The sequence below is a fragment of the Trematomus bernacchii genome, unplaced genomic scaffold, assembly GCF_902827165.1.
Source record: "Trematomus bernacchii unplaced genomic scaffold, fTreBer1.1, whole genome shotgun sequence".
NCBI lineage: Eukaryota > Metazoa > Chordata > Actinopteri > Perciformes > Nototheniidae > Trematomus > Trematomus bernacchii.
This window is the reverse complement of record NW_022987966.1, coordinates 1,666,512-1,686,838: the sequence shown is the minus strand read 5'-3', so window position 1 is coordinate 1,686,838 and position 20,327 is coordinate 1,666,512. Positions and strand designations below refer to the sequence as shown.

Below are 20,327 nucleotides of genomic sequence, written 5' to 3'. Positions count from 1 at the left end.
ACCGGAAAAGCATGACATGGGACCTTTAAGTAAGATTTTTAATGCAGATCTGCTAACAGAGTGTCTCTACAATTATGTATCGCTACTTTTACTTAAGAATAACACTTCTTTCACCTCCAGGAGAAAACAATAATGACATGTTCTCTATGTTCATGTAGGAAGAGAGAGAGAGAGAGAGAGAGAGAGAGAGAGAGAGAGAGAGAGAGAGAGAGAGAGAGAGAGAGAGAGAGAGAGAGAGAGAGAGAGAGAGAGAGAGAGAGTTCTACATCACTCTCTCTCAGTCTCGCGCTCAGTGAGTGAGTGTACCGGTGTCTCGCGCTCAGTGTGCCGGTGTCGCAGCGGTGCTCTGTGGAGTCTGTTTAAACTGAAGATTACGTTTAATACTGCTCGGGTTTTGCTGAACTTGGCGGACATTACTTTCCCTGTGGATGGATACAGGCTGTGAGAGCTGACAGCGGGACTTTAGAGGATAATGTGAGTACAGCTTTTTCTCTGCTCCACTGCTGTCTTTAGGAGAGACCGGCACCTGCCACAGAGTAATGCTGCTGTATGTAGGGAGACGAATGAGAGCATAAACATGTATTTTTAGACGTATTCGTCATGAACAACATGTACGTCATATGCCTATACAGAAAGATGTGGATTTCAATTGCTAGTTTAACCTTACAAAATACGTAATTATGTTGAATAATGGATTTAGAATCAGGTTTTAGTCTCACAAGGAATCTGGTTCGGTTTGTAGTGTTGCAACATAATAAGAGGTATTAAGTTGTGAAAAAGAAACACATTTATAACTTTTTAAAAATATATATATTCAAAAAAATATATAAGGACATTGGACACATTTTAATAAATGTGTACAAGATATGTAGGCTACATATACAACAAATAAGTACAATACAAATATGACAATGTATTATTATGGTGTAATGGTGCATACATAAACAAAATAAGAGGAATTAAGCTGTGAAAAAAACTAATATATAATAACTATCAAAATATAATAAAATATTTGAAAAATGAAAATGTTTACAAGATATATAACTATATAAAAACAAGTACGGTAAGAATATGACATTTCCTCTCATGGTGTATTGTGTTGCATACATACTGTAAACACAGTAAGAGGAATGACGTTTTACAAATGGGTAGCTATTTAAAGAAATCTACTTTAAAAACTATAATAAAATCAGGAAAATAAAAAGAAATGTTTGCAAGACTTTAAAATAGAAGAATTACGTACAATAAGGATATGACCATTGTTTTTCTGCGAATAAAATATATGCAGCATATCAGAACAGACAGCATAACAATATGTGTGCAGTACTATATCAATCTGTAAACTGTCTATATAGATATATCTATCTATCTATCTATCTATCTATTTATCCATTAGTTGTAAGAATTATTCTGGCAGTGCATCATTAGGTCAGTATGTCAGCGTATTCACACATTGAGTCCCACATTGCACACTTCAGTGTTTATGATCCTGATGAGACTCTCCACAGTGAGTGAGGATAATGCTCAGACTGTAAACGTAATAAAGTGTCGGGGTGGGGGTTAAGTTAAGTAGAACATTCCTCTATGGCATGACTTTTTATTTTGGGAGGAAAAAAATGTTTCACCATGTGTTTTAGGAGCTTAGGGGTCCCTGATATTATATCAATTATAAAATGTGACCCCCCCACACCCCTCAACCAGGGGTTGGTTTGTTGCCTCAGGGCAACAATGTGCTATGAGGGTATTAAGACACCAAGGATTTCTACAATTCAGAAGAAATAGAAAAAACAACTTCATATTAATTCAAAAGGTTTTCTTTGTGTGTGTGCGTGTGTATATATATATATGTGTGTGTGTATGTGTGCGTGTCTGTGTGTGTGTGTATGTCTTTGTGTGTGTATGTTTGTGTGTGTGTGTGTGTCTGTGTGTGTGTGTGTGTGTGTGTGTATGTGTCTCTGTGTGTGTGTGTGTGTGTGTGTGTGTGTGTGTGTGTGTGTGTGTGTGTGTGTGTGTGTGTGTGTGTCTGTGTGTCTGTGTGCCTAACCCTATCTTGACCTTCACTGTCCTCACTGTCAGACGGAATAGCCCTAACAGCCTGATCGTGTCCCTTCTGCCCATAACATGTTTTGGTGTCCATTTCCTGTAAATATCAGTAGATGGTAAAGTAAAAACATTGACTAGGTTTATCATTTTACAGCTGAGCACACTTGCATGATTGTGTTGCCCTGAGGCAACGAACAAAAAAACATAGTTTTAGCTAATTAAAGGTGGGGTAGGTAAGTTTGAGAAACCGGTTCGAGATACACTTTTTGTTATATTCCATGGAATGCTCTTAACACCCCGATAGCAATGAATATCTTAAGTGCTTTCACAACAAATCCATACAAACATTTCATCTGTGGAAGCCGTAGTACTGTAAAAAGTATGACCAATCATTTTAGCCGGCCCGGCTAAAATAACTGGATGGCCTACCTGCCTGTCAGCCTTCCATCTGTGCACAAACTTATCTCGTGCCCTCATTGGTCATGTGCGCGTTCGTGTGTGTTGGAGGAGGGGCTCTGTAAGGAAGTGGCAGATTTTCAAATTCTAGCGATCTCGAGCCGGTTTCTCAAACTTACCTACCCCACCTTTAATAAATACATAATAAGTCTTTAAACAATCAAATATACTTCTTTACGTATTTATGCACATGCATGTATTTTTTATTTTAAGTTGTGTACATTTCTAATATGTTAAAAAGTGAAATGTATCTTACCGAGTGGTGGCCCTGAGTCCCCTGCAGCTTTGCTTGCAGAAAGGACTGCTCCACCCCCAGACAAAATGCCACACCCATATAATTCCCTAATTTTATTGGACACCAGCATGTCAGGTGACATTGTGTATATTTAAACAAATACAAATATTTAGAGGGCCAGTGTGAGGTCGAAAAAAGTGGTTTGTTGCCTGAGGGCAACAGTATGGCATAGAGGGTTAAGTCAGAGCGCCTTCTTCCCCTGACTTTGAACTCAGCGTGCTTTCTAAACCTGACATCTCTTCCACTCTTCACCCAGCAGGCTGCTTATGCTTCTATTAACTTGTTTCAAAAGCAAGTCAGATTGCATTAGTACATGGATAATGGGATGAGCTGGAAGCTACAGAACAGTAGGCATCTGTGCTCTGCTGCCACAGCTCCTGGGCTTTAGACTGGAGGCAATTAATAAATCATGAGACTGAACGACTACATCAGCCGCTTGAGTCACTGAACCTCTCCGACTTCATCCCCCTCTGTGCAGGGGCCAGACCATTGATCTTTTAGATTAGATATGGAACAGAACCAGCGGCTTTAACACTCAGGTTATCTTATTATTATTATTATATGTGTTGAAACCAAGATTGGAAGGATTATTTTTATCGAAATGTCAGAATGAATCATCTTCTTGTAAGTAATGAATAAATTGGTCTTTATCCAACAGAATCAATCAATTTCAGATGAAGGAACAGATAAGCCTTACCAACATGTGTTACACTTATCTGACCCTGAGTATGGAGAAACAAAAGTAAAAACGGGAAGCAACAATATAAGGCGCCGTTTACACAAGGAGAAAACTGCTTGTATCTGCATAGTTTCGCGTGCGTATAGCCCTATTATTTACACGAGGCCGATAGAAACTGACCCCACAAACAATAACGGGTCCCAAGGTGGATAGATTTGCAAACGAAACGCTCTGGGGGGTCAACCGAGTCCGTGTAATCACCTCGATACGAATATTTCCTGAAAAAATAACGATAGCCCCGCCTCTCCCCACCTCTCCTGCTCACTGCTGTAGCAACTATCAAAAATAGCTGTGTTAATTAAACGCACAAGGGGTTCTTGAATGAAATAATATTATAAAAGGCAAACCAGAATTGTTAACGCCCAATATACTCCTTAAACAAAATAAACAGAGTCAGATTTCATGCATTGATCCATTATATTGACAAAGGAGGATCTCACCCGGTGTTTGTAGAGAATATCTCTCTCTTTCTGAGCCGTCCTCTCCACGGAGTTGTTTTTCTTGGTCGGGATGCAATATCCACAGATTCGGTTTCTTTCAGTTTCTTTCAGTTTCAGTTTCAGTTTCGGGGCTTAAACAGAAGGGTAGCCATGGCAACATTGCAGCGGGGCTGCTCGGTTGCTCTTCTTCGCGGCTTTTGGTGTATTTTGGCGGAAGTTACAGCGCCACTTACAGTCCCAGCATATGTACTACAGCGTTTCCAGCGGCCTCGTTTGAACAGACACGTTAAATGAAACAAATGCATGTGAACGGAAGACTTTTTTGAATACGCATACTGTGCATAAACGCAAACGGTCCCGTGTGAGCGGGGCCTCAATGTGTGTCTACCAGATAGGAACAAAGGACAGAGACATCAAACATGATCATAATAACGGTTAACATCGATCTGCTAATTGCCAGAAACAGTCTGTCAAATGCAATATACATAGAGATACAAGACATGTATCACAGCCGAGAAAAAATCACACGGTAAGCCAGTGTAAGTCTGAAAACAACAAGTTAACAATAGACGACAATAAAACTCAATGATACTTTATAATACATGGTCATAACAGATTCCACCTTAAAGGGGACCTATCATGCAAAATGCACTTTTGTACGTCTTTTATACATGAATATGTGTCCCCGGTGTGTCAGGGAACTCACCAAGTGTCAGAAAACACAACCCTTTCTCTTTTCCTCCATACCCAAATCTCTAAAAACGGGGCTGCAACGGAGCTGATACAGATTTGAAATTGTTCTGACGTCAGAAACAGGGAGCTCCGCCTATATGGGCAACTCTCCACCTATCAGGGGAATGGGGGGTTGGGCCACGGCCACGGCCATTGCCGCTCGAAAGCGCTGGAGACGCTGTAGTACATATGCCAGGCCTGTAAGTAGCGCTGTAGTCTGCCACAAAAGCAGCGAAGAAGACTTCCCGTGCATGGTTGCCATGGTTGCCCTTCGGTTTATTCTCCGCTGTGGACGCTCTGGCTCTTTTTCTCCCTCCCCGACGCAAGCGTTTGCTCCTGCTGCTGTAATTCATTTCAATCCCTCCCTCGCTGTAATTCTCTCCGGTAGTCCACCAGCAGATGACAAACACCCACGTCTCCGCCTCTTCCAAGGAACGAGGGGACCGTGCGGCAGAGTTTCAGTTAGATTTTTTTCCGCCGGTCAACATGTCCGTTAAAGTTTAAATCTTCCGGACAAAATTAGAAAATTGCCGGTCAAAGGTCTTCTTTGTTATTTATTGAGCTTTAAAACAAATGAATAACGACTCTATATAATAATATAAGAATAAAACACGGAGGACAGACTCTTTTTTCCTCCCCCTCTTCTGAGAGCCCAGCAGCTGATCAGAGCACACTCCCCTCTCCTGCAGGGGGGCGTGGTCAGCTGCAGCTCATTTGCATTAAAGCTACGTCACAGAATCAGCCCTTGCAAAAACAGGGCTGGAAAAGAGCAAATAGAGCGAAATGAGGCATGGCTAAAATGCATGATCTGTTTGGTATTTTGAAAAAAAAACTTCACAGACATGTTTTATATAGGTATGGCCCTACAATACATTTGTCAAATATAGCATGATAGGTCCACTTTAAGTATTTAAAGGAGACTACTAGTGTCAATTAGAGTTGTAGCTCACTCACTCCCTATTCTAATGAAACGTTTTGGAATTTTGAAAAGCAGATCTTAAACTGTGAAAGTGAAGAATTACCCATCTGTCTGCCAGTCAGATATCCCAAAAACACAATGTTAAAGGAGAGGTGTCATGGCCATTTCCACTGATCATAATTCCATTGTTGAGGTCTACTAGAATAGATTTATACTGTGCATTTTTCCAAACTCACATTGGTTTCTCATACAGCATCTCTGTAAACTACGTGTATTCACTGAATTTCACTCTCTGCCTTTAACGGCTCGTTGTAGCTCCCAAAGCTCCAGCCCCCACCCTCCCTGTGAGCACAGTGTGCTCTGATTGGTCGGGACGTTGTGAATCGCGCTGAGCTCCGTGGAGGTGTTGTTTCCTTGTTTAGGATACATAGTGAAACACAGCCAAACTCATCCTGAGCACACACAAAGTCACAGCCGAAGTAAAAACAATAAGTGTGGCTTGATATTGAGTAAGAAAAAGGTTGATAAACGCTGTGAGAATGGGTCTGCAGAGAGAATTTCACCGCGATCCCAACTGTCTGTTATCAGCCTGCAGCCAGGGAGGAGAAATCAGCTGAGCTGCCTGCTCCCTGCACACAGATGTGTGTGTGAGGAAGTCCGTGGATTGGTCAATTTGGACCAATCAGCGGGGGCTTAACGTAACGGCTCCGCGGAGGTAACGTAACGGCTCCACGGATTGGTCCATTTCGTTCTGGGTACGGCTTAACATCATGCCGTCCCGGAAGAATCAAATGGACAATGACGTATCTCCAACGAGGCATTTTGGGGAGGTATTTTCTGTGTTAGAGTTTTACTCGCTATAGGGTGTACTTTGAGGGTTTTGACTCTGCACACCGTTTACATGCATAAAAACCTTCATAACACACAAGGGGACGGGTAATAACCGGAAAAGCATGACATGGGCCCTTTAAAGGGGCCCTATTCTGCTAATTTCCAGGTTCATATTAGTATTTAGTGTCTTTATTGTGACATGTCTCCATGCTTTAATGTTCAAAAAGCTCTTTATTTTTCTCATACTGCCTGTGCTGCAGCACCTCTTTTCACCCTCTGTCTGAAACCAGAGCCCAGTCTGCTCTGATTGGTTAGCTGGCCGGCTCTGTTGTGATTTGTCAACCCCTAAGAGATGTCCCGCCTCTTAAAATATCATGTACAATGAGTTGCCAACAGAAGCGCAAGTGTTACATGGTGATGTCATTATGTTACGAACAAAGCAGTTCAGGTGTTTCGAACCAAGAAATTGGTTGATTAGAAAGGTGGGGTGATCCAGCCTTTTCCTTTTTCCACAGCAGTCGTGAAAGTCAGCTGAAGCTCAGGCCCTTAATTCTGCTGCTCAACAGTGATTATGTTAGAACCAGATAATGAACAAACTTAGACTTTACCAGTACAGAGGTTGCAGGTTTGCATGTCGATCAAGGCTTCAGCCGAGCACCTCGTACAGTAGTATCACTTTCCTCATGAATGCTCTTTGAATTAAAATATGTGGATGTGAGAGTTGAGTTCATGAAGTGACATGTCTCTGAAGGATTACTTCCGGGCAAGAGTCTTCCGTTTCTTAATGTCAGGAAGGAAACAATATGCAGCTTGGATATGAAACAAAATGAAGTTTGACCAAATCAATTACGAATTTATGTTTACTGTGGTGGATAGTCTGTTATGATCTTCATGCATGAATGGCATCCACTTGCTTGGGACAACATTCCATTCAATTTATTTTTAGGATTAGACAGTTTGGGGGTTTTTGTTGCATATATTACACAATTAGGGATAAGCAGTGGAGCAGATGAGCCACCTCAGGCAGAAAGAGAGAGACAGAGGGATGATCTGATGCAGGGAAATGTTTCAACAGACCTTAAGGGTATTTTAAGTAAACAGTCAGCACAATGCATCTTCTGTTCCTCACACAGAATTTCTACTTTTCTTCTTTTGCCTGAGTGGTGCAGAGTGAGTCCTCAATACGGGAAGTGAGTGAGCATTTTAGCGCTTTCGGTTTCCATGTCTCAAAGACTATGGTTTAAGATGCCTGAAATAAGGTGGTTTACTCAAGCTTAAAGGTGGGGTAGGTAATTTTGGAGAAACCAGCTAAAATTTGAAAATACACAGCCGGAAAAAATCTGCCACTTCCTTACAGAGCCCCTCCTCCAACACACACGAACGCGCACATGACCAATGAGGGCACGAGATAAGTCTGTGCACAGATGGAAGGCTGACAGGCAGGTAGGCCATCCAGTTATTTTAGCCGGGTCGGCTAAAATGATTGGTCGTGCTTTTTACAGTACTACGGCTTCCACAGATGACATTCTGGAGCGTACATCAGAACATGTGGAGCTAGGTAGCTAGAAACGCTAACATGGCTTACCTTGGTCAAAACTGGTCTTCAATGGCATTAAAACGATAAAAGAACGATGCTGCAGTTAATCCATAGGTTAATCCAATGTGTCTGTGTCCTCTTTCAAATGATTTCTGATAATCCATAAGCAATAAAACTGCTTTTTCGTTTCCAAATGTCAGAGCTAGAGATAGGTCCACTCTGATGCTAAATTACATGTGCGAAGCCCCCACCTCTTCTCTTCACAATGTGTGTGTGTGGGGGACTCCCCCTTCGATTCTATTGGCTCTAACGGTCAGAAAGAGGTGTCAACCATCCAAATCGACCAAGGGGGGCCAGAGATATGGAAAAAAAAACATTTTCACCCAAATCACCTCAGAGGTGGAGTGGTTTTGGCTAAACCTCTCTAAAAAGGTCAAATGTCACTTGTTTTGCATCAATCTTGATACAGGGTACTTATTATGTGTTGTACTTTGGATTCCTAAAGCTTTTAGTCTACTAACCCATCATCCAAGGGTAGTTTTCACTATAAGTAAAAAAGAATTTTTGGACGGACACTATAATTTACAGTTTTTTACTATGTAAAATCTGAATTTTCTTTAAAATAAAAAACATCTATATTGATTCTGACACTTCTACATCCAACTCACAGATGTAACCTTGCTTTGATAAAAGAAATTATTCATATTAGAAGTTAAGTTGTAGTCATTTGTTTTGGGCATGTCATTTTCGAGCCTGGAACATGAAAAACAGGCTTGGTGCTTAACAGGTTAAGATATTCATTGCTATCGGGATGTTAAGAGCATTCCATGGAATATAACAAAAAGTGTATCTCGAGCCGGTTTCTCAAAATTACCTACCCCACCTTTAATTAGCTAAAACTATGTTTTTTTGTTCGTTGCCTCAGGGCAACACAATCATGCAAGTGTGCAAATGTGCTCAGCTGTAAAATGATAAACCTAGTCAATGTTTTTACTTTACCATCTACTGATATTTACAGGAAATGGACACCAAAACATGTTATGGGCAGAAGGGACACGATCAGGCTGTTAGGGTTATTCCGTTCATTGCTATCGGGATGTTAAGAGCATTCCATGTAATATAACAAAAAGTGTATCTCGAGCCGGTTTCTCAAACTTACCTACCCCACCTTTAAGAGATGTTCGCATTGTGCGACATAAAATATGTCAGTAAATATCCCACTGGTGAATATATAAAGCTTTTACTGTATGTGTCTTACAAATTGCTAACAAGTGGCTAAATGAGACTACTAAACGATATCAGCCACCTTTATCTTATGGTGGTGATGTGCAGCCATGCGACCAGGCCCGGACTGGCCATCGGGAGGACCGAGAGGTTTCCCGATGGCCTGGCCTGTTAAGTGGCCTGCTGGCCTGAGGAATTATTTTTGTATGTATGTATTGTGAACGCAACGCTGCGCAAATGTGGGTCTGACTCTGCCTCACAGAGGGTGACTGGCTGTCTACATGATGTGGCCTGCTGACATGGCCACTTTCATACAGATCATACACTAATGCCCTTGATTGGTCTCTGTGTGTCATTCAAGCTCGGGAGGGTGTGTATGTGTGCCGCGAGCGAGAGAGAAAGCGCGCGCACCGGTTACGTGTATTGTTGTTGTTAGCATCTGGTGCTAGCTAGCTGCACTAACGGATATAATGAGCTGTCAACAAGGTGGAGGAGAGTCCTCTCCTGTCAGACTGAGAGACTGATAACCTCAGCTCAGGTGAGGTAAAGGACTCTCTGAGTGTTTAGATAGTTAACTTAGTCTAAGTTCTCTGTGGGTCTCAAACGGTTTGGTCACCATTTATGTAAAGACATATTTCCATTTGAAGGGGGAGTGATTAGTAAAATATGCATGAATAATAAAAAAAAAATGTTAACTAGGTGAAAAAAGGTAAGATACTCTTTTAAAACTTGTTGAGAGCTAAAACTAGTCTTTGCTGCTGCCTCAAAGAGGAGCAGGGGGAGAGGAGGGAGAGGAGGGAGACAGGTGAGGCTGGTTCAGGAGCCCAGACACACTCACAACTATAAATGAACCAAAAACAAATAAATAAACAAGTTTCAATGTTTTTTCATATTGGATATGGTATGTTATTGGTTATGGCCATGTTCTTATGATTTTATGATTATTTAAATGTATACAGTTCTGTTTCATATGGGTGTAGTCTCTTTATTTCCCCCTCAAAGTGCACCAGATTGATGCATTTAAGTCCAACATTTAAAAAACAAATCTTACCGGGGGGGGGGGCATGCCCCCGGACCCCCCTAGAGGATTTGAGGTCCACCTCCACTTAAAATATGTTCACATGGATAGGTTCCTAAATAGATTTGCCCATTTTTTTAAAATAGTAACCCATGTCCATATGTTTATTCTGGGGTAGTAGATTTAAAGTTTAGGGCTATCACTATGGGCAGCAACGCTGTAAATATTGACAAATAAATCCAGGAAAATGGCACAAACGAAAACTGGTAGTGGCCTGGCTGGGTGTATAATTCCCGGCCTGACTTATTGTCCCAGTCCGGCCCTGCGCGACCGTCATGTAGTTGTCCAGAGCCTTACATTGGCATTTTACTTCTGGCAATTGCATTTACGCTTAAAATGATGAAAGTGGTGTTAATATGTGAAGATTATCCCGCTGAACAAAACGTGTACGTATCATTAACATGTATTTGCCAAAGATCGTATTTTCAATATTCCAAAATCCTATGGAAAAATCCCATTGCTTTTTGTCGAGGGAGCCCTTTGCGATGCTAACACTCAATGTCTGCTCTATGTGTTCCCTTTCCCTCTTTTCTTCTCCCTCTCTTCCATGCTCGAGTCAGTTTGTCTTCCTTTTTTTATTTCACTAGGCTACTTTCTCTTTTTCAGTCCACCTCCCTCTTCCCTCTGGGTCTTGTTTTTGTGTCTCATATGATTACAGTTTTCAGTTAGCTTCGTTGGCGGCAAAAGCTATAAAAAAGCAATAACTGGTGGTTAAGATGCAATACTGACACCCTATCTGTTTTGTTTCTGTATTTCAATGCATCATTTCTAATGAAATTAGAAGTAAACCCTCCTCTCCTCTTCCTCTACCTTTACCATCCTTTGGGCTGAACTATTTCTGACCTCTTTGAAAGATAACCTGAGCTGTTTCACTCTGACCTTGAAGGCAGGAAGATGACTGTGGTTAGCTAAGAGCCTGGGCTTTACTTACCTACCGGTTCCTTTTGCCACTCCCCACCCAGTCACACACACACAAACACACACACACACACACACACACACACACACACACACACACACACACACACGCTCATCGGGATGGTTTCAATTGTTATCAGGCCATGATATGCTTCAGAAGGGGTGAAAAGACATCCAACATTATGAAACGGTCTCCGTTTCCTAATGTTTCATTGTATTTTATAGGTTTTTATTCAATATTTTATGTAGGCTACCAGTGTCTTTATTGAAGAGACATAGTTGAAAGGGGGATGACGTTTGACTTCTGACGTAAATGGTCCCAGGCCGGTATGTGGTCTGCCATTACAGCCCTCATTTACTTTTCTTAGGTTTCAATTAAGTGATTAGATTGAGGAATCATGTTTTGGTATAAGAAAAAGTATAACGTAAAGTTACTTAAATGACAGAGGCAATGTCCGAGGGAACCGGTAGTGGTAAAATACTAACTCACTTCCGGGTTTTAGGACTCGTCATTGCACCACTCTATTGGCATATGGTTTTCACCAGGGTGAAACAAGGAAAGGCTGCATGACAATAATACAATCATTGTTAATTGTACTTTGTTTATATTGGATCATCGAAATAAATGTACGAAACGTTGTTCTTGCCTAGACTTGGATCGTTCCCTGCGTAAGATTCGCTAGCATGGTATTGCAAAAGTAATTTTGTATGTATATATTGTTCTGAGAGGAGAAATCCTGAGACTTTGGTGATCCCATTACTTTTTATCAAGCTGGGTCAACGTTTACAGTTATCCCATGAAATATATCAAATCTATTAGATGGATTAGCGGGCAAAAATTGGATTAGGAAAAGTAATTCAAGGACAGGGGAGGCAAGAAGAGAGCAACTGTGGTGAAGAGGAGACAAGAGACTGAACAAAGTAGTAAAAAAGATCTGATCATAAAACAGAGGAGAAAGGGGAGGAAGAGGAGGGCTGACAGGCTAGAGATGAGAGAAGGATGACGGATGGAGAGGGCAGGAGGATAAAAAAGGACCGGGTGAATGTGAAATAGAGAGCAGTGATGGTGTAATTGCTCTCCAGAGGAGTTCTAATAAGCAGCACTTAAGAGCCTTTGTGGTTAAGTAATCACAGTGATTAAAGGCCAGAACGGCTACTGTGGTGGAGAAGGACGCTAACAGCTACACTGTAAAAACTGTTGCTTTGGTAAAACTTAAAAAATATGTGTCAAGTGGTTCCAAGCAATTTTAAGAGTTTAGTCAACTTTTGCATTTTTTCAGTTGGTGAAACGTACTTTTTTTTGTTTTCCTCTACTCAAGAATGTGTTACTTTGCAAAAAACTTTAAAAAAACGTAACTTAAAGTGGTTCCAAGCAATTATAGGAGTTGGGTAAACTCACTAATGTGATTTTTTCTGCAGGTGAAAAGATGAGTTGAGCCTACAATTAAAAGCCAAGATATTAAGTGTAACCAATGCAAATCACAATCTGCTAAGAACCACATAAGACAAGAATAAATAAAGTAAATTATAAAACACAATTGAGTTGCCGGAACCTATATACGACAAACTCTTCCTGATTTCAATCCAACCCTTTAAATATTTGATAGCATTGAAACATTGCAGATTAAACAAATGAATTAAAAAAAGGGAACGTTATGGACATGTTAATACATTTGATTAAAATTTGATTATTTCAAAACAGTTTTCATAAAACAGTAACAAGTTTGTTTAAACACATGAACATACATGGAGACACATGGTTATTACTTGATGGTTATTCCAACTGCATCTGGCTCGTGGGCAAAGTATAACTTCATTTCTGTGCATCACGAGCCTGTTGCACTTCGACCTCTGCTGTTTCCTGTATATACAAACAAAACACTAAATTGAGTACAAATCAGGACACACCATGTGTTTTCCTCAAAACAAAAATCAAATCTGTCTTGAAAACATAACGAGCCAGTTTACATTAGCTGTTAACAGACGGTAACAGAGGTGCTATTCACATGCATTACAAGGGGTTTAAGCCATCAAAAAAAGGCTGGTTTGCAAGAAAATGAACCACATAGTCATGATATTGATATAGTTCATAAAATGTCCAACTACTTATTTTTAACCCTACCTCATGCTCAGAGATGTATATAAAGTGGCACATGGGTCCTAGAATAAATAAGAACAGATGATTATTTAAACTTTTATCTTGACAAGTGAGAGCGCAGGCCAGTCTACATGAATGCAGGGCAAGGCACGTTTCTGTCCAAAGGTTCCATGATGGAGTCGATAATGTTTTAAAATATCACTTTGAGCGGTGACACTAGTGCTGCATAGTTTACATCTCCATCCCATCTGTGATTCAAAAAATAGAAATGGGTACGTTTACCTGATGCTCATTATATTAGTATGTAAACATAACACGTCTTGAATTAACCTCTGAAACAACAACGTTAGTCTGACACACTCAAGGGCTTACCTAATGTGAACCTGAAGTCGATAGCAGGAGGCAAAATGTCTTCAAGAGGAGGTGTGACTGTTTTCTGGTGAGGCAAATAAAAGAACAAAATAGTTACATGATGAAAATGTAACAATCATTTCAGTAGAATTCATTAAAACATCTTTAATTCAATTAATGGAATCAAACATAATTAAAACATAAGTATCATTTAAAACGGTATTGTATTTATATACATTTATAAGGATGGCATTTATTAAGGATGGTATTGTTAGATACCAGTACAATTCCATGATTATCTACACATCCTAATTACTTCAATAAACACTCCTTTATCTTGTTTGCATACTGTCTAATATCTACTTTATGTTGTAGTAAAACATCTCCTTAATAAAACTGTATTTATTGATATTTCTCGCTAAAGACTGCATTTTACTGTACTACATTGAACACATCTTGCTGACGTTATAAATGCATCCTCGCCCAATACACACTTTTACTGAATTGCGCCTGAATGCACCTTAACTGAAGTCACCTCCGTCACTGGCTACTGAGAGCTAACGTTAACTCTCCTGCAGATTCCAACATGGATGTGCATCTATAGCGTTGCATAAGCATGACAAATATAGTTTGCACTTAGTTTTGTATAATAACAACTCGATGCTGTAACTGCAGACTATGAGTTTAAATTGGGTACACATCTAAGATTGTAGAAAGATATTTCATTGCTCACAGTAAAACAAACGGCGAAATACATATAGAGGAATTAATATCAAATAGGCGCATTAGTAACTTACTCTTACATAACCGCTGGGTTATAAAGTAGTAGGGAATAGTTTTAGCAGAGGTATTTTACCGCACAACATGCACGGCAGGAGAGCCTCTGAGCCCCCGGCCGCATCACGGTGCCCGGCCAACGCTAACCCCTAGATTCCACCGGGTCCGTCTGCGCCGCGGTTTTGGTCCGGCCTCCTCCGGCGTCATACCCTACCAGGCGCATTTCAGAAGCATTTCAGAAGCGGAGCGTCTTGCCTGCCGGCTCGCAGTTTTTATTGATTTGGGCATATTTCCTGGACAGGCTACTTTGTACAGACAAAGTTAATAATAACGGAGCGTCCACACAGCAGCGTTAAAAAAATCTTGGAGGTGGGCGGATCTGAAGCTTGGGGATTTTTTGCGAGCAATGCGACCAACAACCAATCACATGAATCTCCCGCCCCCGACATACGAAGCAAAAAAGCCCGAAGTAAACTGGATATAAACTCCCCAAACAGGCGAAAACCTACCACTGTCTCTGCCACCTCCCTCCATGCCTGGCTCCTCCGGTTTGTATCCCGGTAGGTAAATAGGGACTGGTCATAAAGCACCGGGTGATTCCCTACCGCTAATTTCTCCTCCATTTTTTGGAATATGAGGAAATGACCTGCGGTATGTCTCTCCCAGCATAGCGGGCTAGCGCTTGAACGGTCAGATTTGCATACACGGGATTTGATTGGCTGACGCTTCCACCTCAGCTTCAAAAGTTGAACATTGCTCAACTTTGAATCCTGAAAATCCTGAAAATCTCCGCTCTGCTTCCCACAATGCAGTTCGGCGAAAAGTGAGGCAAAGTGACGTCACCCCATTCAAAGTGAATGGGCAGAAGCGTTCCAAGATTTTTTTAACGCTGCTGTGTGGACGCTCCGTAACTGTAATATTCCAGTTATAAACGACATGAATCAAAGATGTGTTGCTGTATTTTAGTGGTAAAAAAATTCATTCATCATCATAATTATTCTATATATTAGTGTTCGAATTACCCATTTGCTTTCGGGGGAGCCCTATTTATAATTTTTTTTGGCAATCATATAGGCAGACCTGAAAGATGTATATGTTTCCTGCATTAGATCAACATTGATTGCCAATCGACCTACCTTGTTTGGAAGGACATCTTTTTTCTCATCTCCGAAATCTCGATCGCTTTTTCGTGTGCCTCGCTCTTATGGTGCTTATAAATCTTTTTCCGCAGGTTATTCTGTTGATCACTGCTGACTTTTCCCTGAATCCATTCTTGTGAAAGGTGCACTCAGGTGGATTTTTTGCGAGAGGCAGGGAGATCAATATACTTTTTGCCTCTTTGCAAATCTCACATCCAATTTCTTTTTTTTTTTGAAAAGCCATGGATATCTTTCATTCCACTCACTCCATCTTTTCTGTGTCCAGTTAAAAGGCAGGTCATGGGCATCGTCAGGAAAGGTTCGCTTGCGCAGGTTTGCGCCGGCGGCTGTGGCCGTTGTTGAAGCCTCTTCAGGCTCTGCATCGGCAGGCCTCTCCCTCGGTGTGGAGCTGTCAAACTCGACCCTAACGCCGCTTACAGCCGGCCAACTAAAAGTTGTTCCGTTCACGTTGTCATTTTTAGACTCCTTCGCTTCTTTGCTTGTGAATCCAAAAGCTGCGAGGCTTGGCTGTTTTCGTTTCGCCATATTTTTTATTACAAAGCCAGAGTTAAAAAAAATATCAGTATAAAAATATAAAATACCACACCAGCATCGCCTGCCGTAACCATAGCAACGTAAGTAGCGTAAAGAATGCGGCGCCGCCACGTACAGATGGCAACACCCAGAAATATTCACAAATATAAAACAAATATTCAGAAACTGTAATGAACAATGACTATTATTTATTTACAGAACTGTTATTTACAGAAACTCAACATTTCTAATCTGTGTGACACAAATATGCACGATTGTTTTGGGCTCCCCCTATTTATCTCAAAGTCGGCCTTCAGGGGAGCTCCCTCCCTCTTTGGGGGAGCCAAGCTCCCCCTGGCTCCCCCCCATTTCGGACAGTGTATATATATAATTTACATTTCTCCTCCTACTTGAAAGACTACGGAGGGATAGGGTCTGCAAAATTTGTTTGTGTGTGTGTATATATATATATATATATATGCTATATATGCTCTGAACGTTCCACTCCCTGCCTGCCCGACCTTACGTTACGGCTGCGCCGCGTCAAAAATAGGATTCATCCTAATTTTAGAGGAGCCCTGCGCCGAGACACTTCTGGGACGCTTCTGGGACGCTTCTGGGACGCTTCTGAGCCGTAACGCGCCGCGTGTGGTGGAATAGCACCCATTGACTAGAGTGTATGAGCTGTATGAGAAACCAATGTGAGTTTGGAAAATTGCACAATGTAAATCTATTCTAGTAGACCTCAACAATGGAATTATGATCAGTAGAAATGGCCATGTCATGGGACCTTTAAGATCAAATCAAATCAAATCAAGTTTTATTTATATAGCACATTTATAAACGATTTTTGGTCGAGCCAAAGTGCTGTACAAATAATAAAAATACCCTACAGTAAAGACATTTTCCAGCTAATACAACAGCACAGTTTGTTCAGAATATCAGTATGAGAAAAAACGACACCCTCTGTGCTTAGACCCTCACATCGTACAAGGAAAAACTTCCGGAGAAAAACCCACAGTTTAAAGGGAAAAAATGGGAGAAACCTCGGGGAGAGCAACAGAGGAGGGATCCCTCTCCCAGGACGGACAGAAGTGCAATAGATGCCGTGTGTAAATCGAAGAGATAATACGTTTTACAGCATAGGTAGGTATAGACCGAATGTTAGGAAATGCATGTGTCTATAATAAGAAGATGAATCCACGAGGATGTCAACAACAATCCTGTGGGAGCCTTCAGGGAAGCAGCATGACGAGACCCAGGCAGGACCGCAGAGACAGGTTTAGCCACGACCCGAAGTCCACGACTTAATCCAGAACTCAGGATAGAGGATCCAGGACACGGGACCACAGCAAGAGGATCAGCCTCGACTCCGGATCCCGGCGTAGATATAGACACAAAAGAAGAAAAATTTGGCTGGGTTAATCGGAACATGAGAATACATAGACACAAACAGACAGAAGGAAGAACAAGCACTCCCTTAGGATAGGTTGAGGGAAAAGGGTAGCAAGTAAGAGAGTAAGAAACAGAGGTGGAGAGGCACACGGAGGGAACAAGGTCCCCACTGGAGCCTTAGTTGGAAATTGGTGAGAGATAGGGAGGTACACTGTGTCTACGAATCGTAACACTCCCCGGCCTGCCTAAGCCACTCTGCAAACCTGTTTCCCTCTAATAAAACCTTGAGAGGTTAGAGAGGGAAAAGGTTTTGGATAAAGAGAGGATGGAAAGAATCGATTACAGGAGTAGAGAGTATGAGAAGTAGAGAGAGACAAGATTTAGAAGAATGAGTAGTAGTAATAACCTTATTTTTCAATATAAGATCCACATTTTTAGGATTTAAGTGAAAGAGCAAGGACCAAAATGTAGGTGAAGAGGCACAGCGTATCTACGTCAATGCAGTCTTATTAGATTATTATATCAGCTATAAGCTTTATCAAAAAGGAAGGTCGTAAGCGTACCAATAAAACGGATAGGCCGAATTCCACAAAAGTGGAGCTTGATAAGAGAAGGCTAGAAGGCCAGAGAGAAGAAGTGAGTTTTAAGTGTCGATTTAAAAACCCCTAGGGTCTGGGCCGACCTCACATGGAGGGGCAAAGTGTTCCAGAGCCTGGGGCACGCTGCTGCGAATGCTCGGTGCCCTCGGGTTTTGAGCCTGGTCTTAGGCACTATCAACAGCAGCTGATCAGCCGACCTTAAGGCTCTGGCTGGGGTGTAGTGATGGAGGAGTTCAGCTATATAGGCCGGAGCCAGCCCATTTAGGGCTTTGAAAACAAATAAAAGGAGTTTCAAATCTATTCTGAACCGAACTGGAAGCCAGTGCAATGAGGCCAGAATTGGGGTGATGTGGTCACGCTTTTTATGGCCAGTGAGAAGACGTGCAGCTGCGTTCTGAACTAGCTGCAGGCGTCTAATTGAGGCCTGGTCCATACCCACATACAGAGCGTTGCAGTAGTCCAGTCTCGAGGTAACAAAGGCGTTAATAACCCTTTCTAGGTCTTTAAAAGATAAAAACGACTTGGTCTTAGCCAACAGTCGTATTTTAAAAAAGCAGGTCTTGACTACGGTGCTGACCTGCTTATCAAATTGAAAAGCACTATTGAAGGTCACTCCAAGGTTCATGACAGAGGAGAGGATGTTTTTATTGAGGGAGCCCAGAATATCAACCGGGGAGACTGGAGGTTGGGGTCCAAAAAAGATGACCTCGGTCTTGCTCTCATTGAGGGTGAGGAAGTTTTGGCTCAGCCAGGATTTAATCTCTGTTAACCAGTCCATCAACTGCTGTAGTGGGTTGGCATTTTGATTGAGAGGCAGATAGATCTGTGCATCATCAGCGTAACAATGGAAGGGGATATTGTGTTTTGTGATAATTGAACCTAGGGGCAGTATGTACAGTAAAAAGGGGATAGGGCCCAGGATCGAGCCTTGGGGAACCCCACAGGTAAGAGGGGCTTTGGCAGAGGAGAAGGCACCTAGCTGCACTGAGAAGCTACGGTCTGTCAGGTAGGACCTGAACCATGCAAGGGCAGAGCCTGTGATGCCTGCGGACAGTTCAAGCCGTGACAACAGGATGCTATGGTCCACAGTGTCAAAGGCAGCAGTCAGGTCTAACAGCACCAAGACAGCTGGGCTACCTGAGTCGGCGGCTAGGAGCAGATCATTAAAAACTCTTAAAAGGGCTGTTTCAGTGCTGTGCATGGGTTTGAAGCCAGACTGAAACTTTTCGTGGATTCCAAGAACGACTGCAGCTGGTCGTTGGTTTGAAGAGGATCCAACGCAAACACGTGTCCAACTGCTAAAGAATCGCTGCAAAGAGGAACAGGAAGTCTCACACCGCGGTATTCTCGTTTGAGGGCGTGTCATGACCGTGGCGTTGACAAAAGCATTTTTATGAAGTTTTCCAAAACGTATTTATAAGAAAGTTCAGAAAATGTGATATTAATTTACAAATTAATGAGTTCTTAAAACATGTTCTCATTGTACAAATGCACATTGAAAAAAAACAAATTTAGGGCAAGTCAATTACATAAAAAAATTGAGTTTTGTTGACTTCACCATCGGAAATGTTTTTACAGTGTAGCCTGAATGGAGGATCGACACCCACTGCCCTACATTATCACATTACACAGGGAGATATCAAGGCATAGCATAACACAGTGTAGCATAACACTGTTGTAGAGCACAGAAAACAGGATCTGACATCACAAAATATATGTGGAGCGTTTCAGGCACTCCACCTCTCTGGTTTCTCTCTCTTATTGTCCAGTATCACTTTACCTCACATTCACACAGTCAAAGAGAAAGGGCAGAGATATTTTCTACCTCACTACGCTAAGAAAAGGTTGGTTGTAGAATGTAATTACAGGGGTCAACAACTTCTAGTTCTCCACAAAATTACTTTAAAAAGAGCTTCTGGAGCTTCAATTGGAAACATAATGTGTGGAAACAGGCTGCTTATACTCTCATCTACCAATGGCAACATCAGACAACGATCTCCTCATTGCTGCTGACTCTGGCCGCCTCAGCATCCTCATCCTCCTGGACCTCTCTGCAGCGTTTGACACCATCTCTCACAACATCCTCCTCACCCGCCTCTCAGACCTCCTAGGTGTCACTGGCACAGCGCTGTCCTGGTTCACATCCTACCTCCATAACAGGAAACAGTTTGTCTCCATCAGTGGCTCAAACTCACCCCCGGCCGCAGTCCACCATGGTGTAC

The 20,327-nt window shown here is 41.8% G+C and overlaps 1 protein-coding gene across 1 annotated transcript in view; it reads left to right on the top strand.

Moving 5' to 3' along the window:
* The first annotated feature begins 318 nt into the window (after positions 1 to 318).
* The window catches only part of gpr4 (G protein-coupled receptor 4), a 92,326-nt gene continuing 72,317 nt past the window's right edge, over positions 319 to 20,327 (top strand). Inside the window, exon 1 of the mRNA XM_034115803.1 lies at positions 319 to 474. The gene's annotated coding sequence lies outside the window, so the exon portion shown is untranslated. The remainder of the gene's footprint in view (positions 475 to 20,327) is intronic.